Genomic DNA, 7,028 nt, shown 5'->3' on the forward strand with positions numbered 1-7,028 from the left:
GGTGGTGGCCGGCGGCGTCCTAGGGAGGAGGAGGGGCGGCGGCTAGGGTTGGAAGGGGTGGCCGGCGGCGCCCAAGGGAAGAGGAGAGCGGCGGCTAGGGCGAGGACCCGAAGGGTCTACGATACCATGTAGAAGGGTTATTGGAGATTGCACAGCACCAATAGGGCCGGCTGCTCATATATATATATAGGCGGACACATGTACAATTACAGGTACAACCCTGAGAAAACACGGGGACCTATGTCTATACAATATGTTACTCAACAATGCTAATAAAGAATCGTGTGAAGTTTTGTATGAATGAAGTTTTCAAGTGTAGGGAGAGAACAATGATGTGATGAGATGACGTATGGACAAAATATCAAGCTTGAGGATTCCTCTGCACCCCAAGAAACATCCAAGAGGTACAAGCATCAAAGCTTGGAGATGCCCAAGGCATTCCCTCTTCATCAACAAAACAACAGGTCATCTCTCTATGCGCTATATTTTATTGCTTCATACGCTATGTGTTGTTCTTGGAGCGTCTTTATTTTTTTTGTTTTGTTTTATTTTGTTTTGTTTTCTATAGCATATGATTGGATCCCTGGACATTTGTTTTGGAGAGAGGCACGCTCCATTTTAATTGCATGGAACGCTCTAGTTTTCGTCGATATTGTTTTGCGAGTGTTCTAGTTTTCTAGTACTGCGTTTAACTCTTGGTTTTCGATTCTAATTTTGTTCAGAGCTCGTTAGTATTCTTTATTTATGTATGATTAGCTCTATGGTCCATATTTTTTTCAGAGCTCGTTAGTATTCTTAGAGTTATTTCAAATAAGTTGATTGGTGTTGGAGACGAGTAAATGTTTCATGCCTATAGTGATGCAAAAGGAAGCTTATCTAGACTGTGGCATAGACTTTGACATGTTATGTTGGATGTTATTCTTGTCATGTGCTTAGTATTTATTGTTGTAGCATTACTTGTCTCAAATATTTGAGAGTGCATAATGTCTTATTGAAAGAATCATGTGTTGTTTCCATCATAAAAGCATAATATTGTGGTATTCTCCTTTGATGCTTTATTGGGCTGACTTGGCACATGCTTATACCATTTTATGACTATAAATAGTCAATTAAAGCCTCTATGATCATTTAGTTTTTGAATTTTAATATCACTTTATGCTTTGATTAATAATGTTTTGTCGATATTCATGATTATGGCCATTACTGCTCTCTTAGTTCGTCGCTCCCAGTCTTTTGCTAGCCTTCGCCTGTACTGAGTATGAACTCTACTCATGCATCCAACCACCAATAACCAAAGTTTACCAATTGTGTCCACCATATCTAACTATTAGCATTATTTCTATTCCAAGAAAATTCATCATGCTTTTATTAATCTTCCAAATTAAATTTTGGCATGAGAAAAATAGTTAGTAAAGCTCTCACGAACTTGATGGCACATTTACTTTCTTGTACTTGATAAACTTGATCATTGTGACTATATTACAAATTTTATATGTTTGCAAATTGCGAGTTGGGAGTTAGCACAACCATACTTTCATGGGGAATGCTTTCAACATTGCACTTATTCATATTTAGTTGATGTCATGTTCTTTTGCTTATGGATGCCTAGCGGTACAAAATAAAATGTAAACTTGTAAGTCCATGGAGTTTATATATGAGTTAGAGAAATGCATGGGCCGCTAATCTAAGCCATGCATCATTCATGGTGAAAATTTACAGCGAACCATAGTGAGCATTCTATGAAGTGTTTTCAATAAAAAAAAGATATACCCATAGTAAATAAAAAATTGCTGAGATGCTCATTGTCTGTTTATCTTGGCATTTTGGCATGGGATTGCTCCTACAAGAGTACTTCCATATCATCGGGCAAGAGGTAACCCGTTGGCGGTTCTCGATGATACATGCATACTTACAATGACAAGAACTTATTTGGGACCTAAGTTAAGTAGCAAGAGGTTTAGGTACTCGTATTCAAGGGGCATGAGATTTTCAACTTGTGATTTGTCAAGCATATAGCTCATATTTGCACTCACATTAACTTTAACCATTCAAGATGCTTATTATAGGGGCATGCAATGAGAGCTCAAAGCTAATGAGTACCATACTTTTTGGAAGGTTTATAAAACTTCTTAATCTTGCTTACTGTGCAAAGAGTCTTTCTTTTTGTGTAGAATGCGGGGAGGCTTATCTGGTGTTTGCCTTATCCGGGGGGGCTTATCTTGGGGGGAGGGGATTATCTGGAGGCACGCGCTATATATAGCCCCTCCGGGGAGAGCAGAGAGAGCAGAGAGAGAAGAGGCAACGACCAGGAAGGAAAGAGCCTCTCCGGCGGAGCTTGTCGAATAAGCCTTAGATGGCCAGTCGTCTTAGACATATTCGAAAGCTCCGCCTGAGGGAACTCTTCCGGCAAGCATCAAACATGCGCGCGCGAGGAGGTGCCCTCCCCCTCCCGCCCGTAAGCTACTACTATAAACACAACAACCAGTAGCTCGGGGTACAAGAGGAGGGTTCTCATTATTACATAAATGTAGAGATTGTCTTGGGAACTATTAAGAATACATTATTACATAAAAGGTTTAAATATCGCCAACATCGCCATCTAGTGTTGTGATTTTCTTCTGCGTCGTAGCCATGAAGAATCTTCATCATTTAGCAAGATGGTTGGGTCAATTTTCACCGTGAAGGACGGAATTTCTTTAAACTTATTATAATCTTCTGACATGTCTCTCTTGTCATCCACTCCCACGATGTTTGTTTTCTCCGAAAGAACTATGTGGGGCTTTGGTTCCTCAGTTGATGTATTCTTTTGCTGATTTCTTTTTCTCGGTTTGCTAGACATGTCCTTCACGTAGAAAACTTGAGCCACCTCGTTGGCTAGGACGAATGGCTCGTCCATGTACGCAATATTGTTGAGATCCACTGTTGTCATACCGTACTTATCGTCTACCAGTACCCCGCTGAGCTTCACCCATTTGCACCAAAACAAATGGACCTTAAAAGTAGGTCCATAGTCAAGTTGCCATATCTCCTCTATGTACCCATAATATGTGGTGGTCAGCCCATTCTCATCTTTTGCATCGAAGCGGAAACCACTGTTTTGTTTGGTGCTCTTTTTTTATCTTGGGCGATCATGTAAAATGTATTTCCATTTATCTCATACCCTTGGAATGTACATATGTTCGGTAACCTAGCCAACAAGTACAGCTGCTCCCCAACAATGGTGTTACTCATGAGATGTGTTTGCAACCAACTGCTGAAGGTCTTGATGTGTTGACGTGTAATCAAGGACTCGGGCTGGCCCGGGTTTACTTCTCGTACAATATTCTTGTGTTTCTCGATGTACGGAGCCACCAAGCTGGAATTGTATAGAACTGCATAGTGTGCTTGATTGAAGGAAAGCTTGTCCCTGCACACCGTTGATTTCCTTCCTAGTGTGCCTTTTCCAGTCAGCCTCCCCTCATACCGAGATTCAAGAACACCAATCGGCTTAAGGTCAAGAAGAAAGTCAATACAAAACTCAATGACCTCCTCTATTCTGTAGCCCTTTGAGATACTTCCTTCTGGCCTAGCGCGGTTATGAACATATTTCTTTAAGACTCCCATGAACCTATCGAAGGGGAACATGTTGTGTAGAAATACAGGACCGGGAATTCTAATCTCATCGACTAGGCGAAACTAACCACGTAGTAGACCAGGTATGTTGGCATGTATTGGCCCTGATGACCTATGAAACACTCGGGCTGGCAACCTAGTACTACATGGCTATACGGAGGGGCTGAATAACATATACGCGGCTAAGATGGCAGCCAAAAGGGTGGCGCGGCTGCTGGACGGCGCGTTCCGGCTGCCGAGCGTGCGGTGGATGGAGGAGAGCTGCGCGGAGTGGGGGAGATGCTACGCACGAAGGAGCGGGGGAGGCGGGGAGGGCCCACTAGTAGAAAACTAGCCTTCCGTCCAGGCCTTTTGTCCTGGCTCAGTCTGGAACCAGGACAAAAGGCCAGGACACGTTGCCTCGAAGCTAGCGGGAGGGCACGGGGTCTTTTGTCCCTGTTCGTTAGGGACCTTTTATCCCGGCTGGAGGCTCGGGCCGGGACAAAAGGGTCTGAGGCCTTCTGCGGCCTGTTGGCATCCCTTTTATCCCGGTTTGTGGTTCAAACCGGGATAAAAGATCTAGGCCTATATATACAGCCAGCCCCTCCATCTCCCTACATTTTTTCCTTGGTGGTGGAAGGTGGAGGTTTATGCTAGCTTTTTTTTTTCATGTGCAGAAGAGGTGTTTGATGAAATGTTTGTGAGAATTCCACTTGAGTTTATTTAATAAGATTTATCCTCTTTTTTGTCCTAAAAGGTTAGCAATTATTTTGTCGTATATATAGACCGCACAATACTAATTTTAGCATGATAATTGCATTTGATACATAATTATACTTATGGTGCACATGAGTCATCCATGGATGTACGGTAACCGATGCAATCCCGCTTTCAGAGAGGGCGTGAAATCTTTCCTGCTTGTGGCCGAGGCCAACAAGGGGAAGCAAGGTTTTATTTGCTATCCATGTCTGAAATGTCGGAATGAGAAAGATTACTCCTTGCTCAAGAGACATTCAGAGCCACCTGCTTCGGCACGGATTCACGTCCGGCTATAATCTTTTGACCAAGCACGGAGAAGAAGGGGTTATGATGGAAGACGGCGATTAAGAAGATAATGAGGACAACTACCGATCTATGTTCCCTGAATACGATGATACCGCAATGGAAGACAATGAAGAAGAAGAAGAAGAAGAAGAAGATGGAGAACGGGCACCAAATGAGCCTGGTGATGATGATCTTCGTCGGGCCATTTCTGATGCAAGGAGAGACTGCGACACAGATAAGGAGAGGTTGCAGTTCGACAAGATGTTAGAGACCACCAAAAATTGTTGTACCCAAGTTGCAAAGATGGGCAGAAAAAGTTGGGTAGCATATTAGAATTGCTGAAATGGAAGACAGAGGTTGGTGTGACTGACTCGGGATTTGAAAAATTGCTGATAATATTAAAGAATGAAGTTGCTTCCAAGAAAGAACAAATTGCCCGCCAGTACGTATGAAGCAAAGAAGTTTGTCTGCCCTCTAGTATTAGATATGCAGAAGATACATGCATGCCCTAATGACTGCATCCTCTACCGCGGTGAGAAGTACGAGAATGAGAATAAATGCCCGATATGCGGTGCATTGCGGTATAAGATCAGAAGAGATGACCCTTGTGATGTTGAGGGCGAGCCACCTAGGAAGAGGGTTCCTGCAAAGGTGATGTGGTATGCTCCACGGTTGAAACGTTTGTTCAGAAACAAAGAGCATGCCAAGTTGTTGCGATGGCACATGGAAGAACGTAAGAAAGACGCGATGTTGAGGCACCCCGCTGATGGTCTGCGGTGGAGAAACATCGAGAGAGAGTTCCCAGGTTTTGTAGGTGAGACAAGGAACTTATGGTTTGGTCTAAGTACAGATGATATGAATCCTTTTGGAAAGTAGAGCTGCAGTCACAACACCTAGCCCGTGAATCTATGTATCTACAACCTTCCTCCTCGGTTGTGCATGAAGCAGAAGTTCATTATGATGTCAGTGCTTATCCAAGGCCCAAAGCAACCCGACAACAACATTGATGTGTACCTAAGGCTATTAGTTGATGAACTTTTGGAGTTGTGGGCCGAACCAGGTGTACGTGTGTGGGATGAGCACACCGAACAAGAATTTGACCTACGAGCGTTGCTATTCGTCATCATCAATAATTGGCCTGCTCTTAGTAACATTTTAGGACAAACGAACAAGGGATACAATGCATGCACACACTGTTTAGATGAGACTGAAAGTAAATATTTGGAAAAAGTAGGAAGAATGTGTACCTGTACAATCGCCGTTTCTTCCACGCAGACATGCCTTAAGGAAAAAAGGCAATCATTTCAATGGCGAGGCAGAACCTCGTCCGAAGCCTGACCCCCGTAGTGGTGCTCATGTATTTGAGATGTTCAAGGATTTAAATGTAATCTTTAGAAAGGGTCCAGGCAGACGACCTGTTCCGAATGACTCTGACGGACACACGCCCATGTGGAAGAAGAAATCTATATTTTGGGAGCTGGAATATTGGAAAGTCCTAAAAGTCCGCTCTGCAATCGACGTGATGCATCTGACGAAGAATCTTTGTGTGAATATTCTAGGTTTCCTGGGCGTGTATGGGAAGATAAAAGATACAACAGAAGCACGGGGGGACCAACAACGTAATAAAGGATGAGACGACAATCATCCATGGCAGTTTCAAGGGCCTGCCAGCTACGCTTTTACCAAAGAAGAGAAGGAAATCTTTTTTGAAGCCCTATTCAGTATCAAGGTTACGTATGGTTTCTCGTCGAATATAAAGGGAATAGTAAATATGAAGGAGAAAAAATTCTAGATCCTAAAGTCTCATGACTGTCACGTGCTTAAGACACAATTGCTTCCGGTTGCCTTGAGGGGACTTCTACTATAAAATGTTCGACTAGCCATTGTGAAGGTATGTGTATTCCTCGGTGCAATTTCTCAGAAGGTAATGGATCCAGAAAGTTTGTCAGGGTTACAGGTTGATGTGGTCGAATGTCTTGTCAACTTCGAGTTGTTGTTCCCACCATCCTTCTTCAATATTATGACGCACCTCCTAGTTCACCTAGACGTCTACATGTGGGACCCAGTTCTTTAGGGGTAGTTTTGGTTATGTTCTTCTATCTCGTGTTTCTTTTCGATTCATACGACACAAGACACAAGTACCGAAGTATGTGAAGTCAAACCAGGTATTACGCATCTGCATATATTCCCCATTTTTAAATGCTTAACTGATCATGTCAGAAATAACTGGTATTGTCTATCCATTTTATTTCCCCTCAACAATCTATCGCGCAATCAAGGTAAGGAAAGTGTCTACCGCACAATTGTGTCGATGCAACAGGATTACATAGGTTGATTACAATATGATCCATACTTAACGAAAAATGGGAAAGTAATCATATTATTGAATTCGA

Source organism: Lolium rigidum, chromosome 5 (assembly GCF_022539505.1).
Source record: "Lolium rigidum isolate FL_2022 chromosome 5, APGP_CSIRO_Lrig_0.1, whole genome shotgun sequence".
NCBI classification, from domain to species: domain Eukaryota; kingdom Viridiplantae; phylum Streptophyta; class Magnoliopsida; order Poales; family Poaceae; genus Lolium; species Lolium rigidum.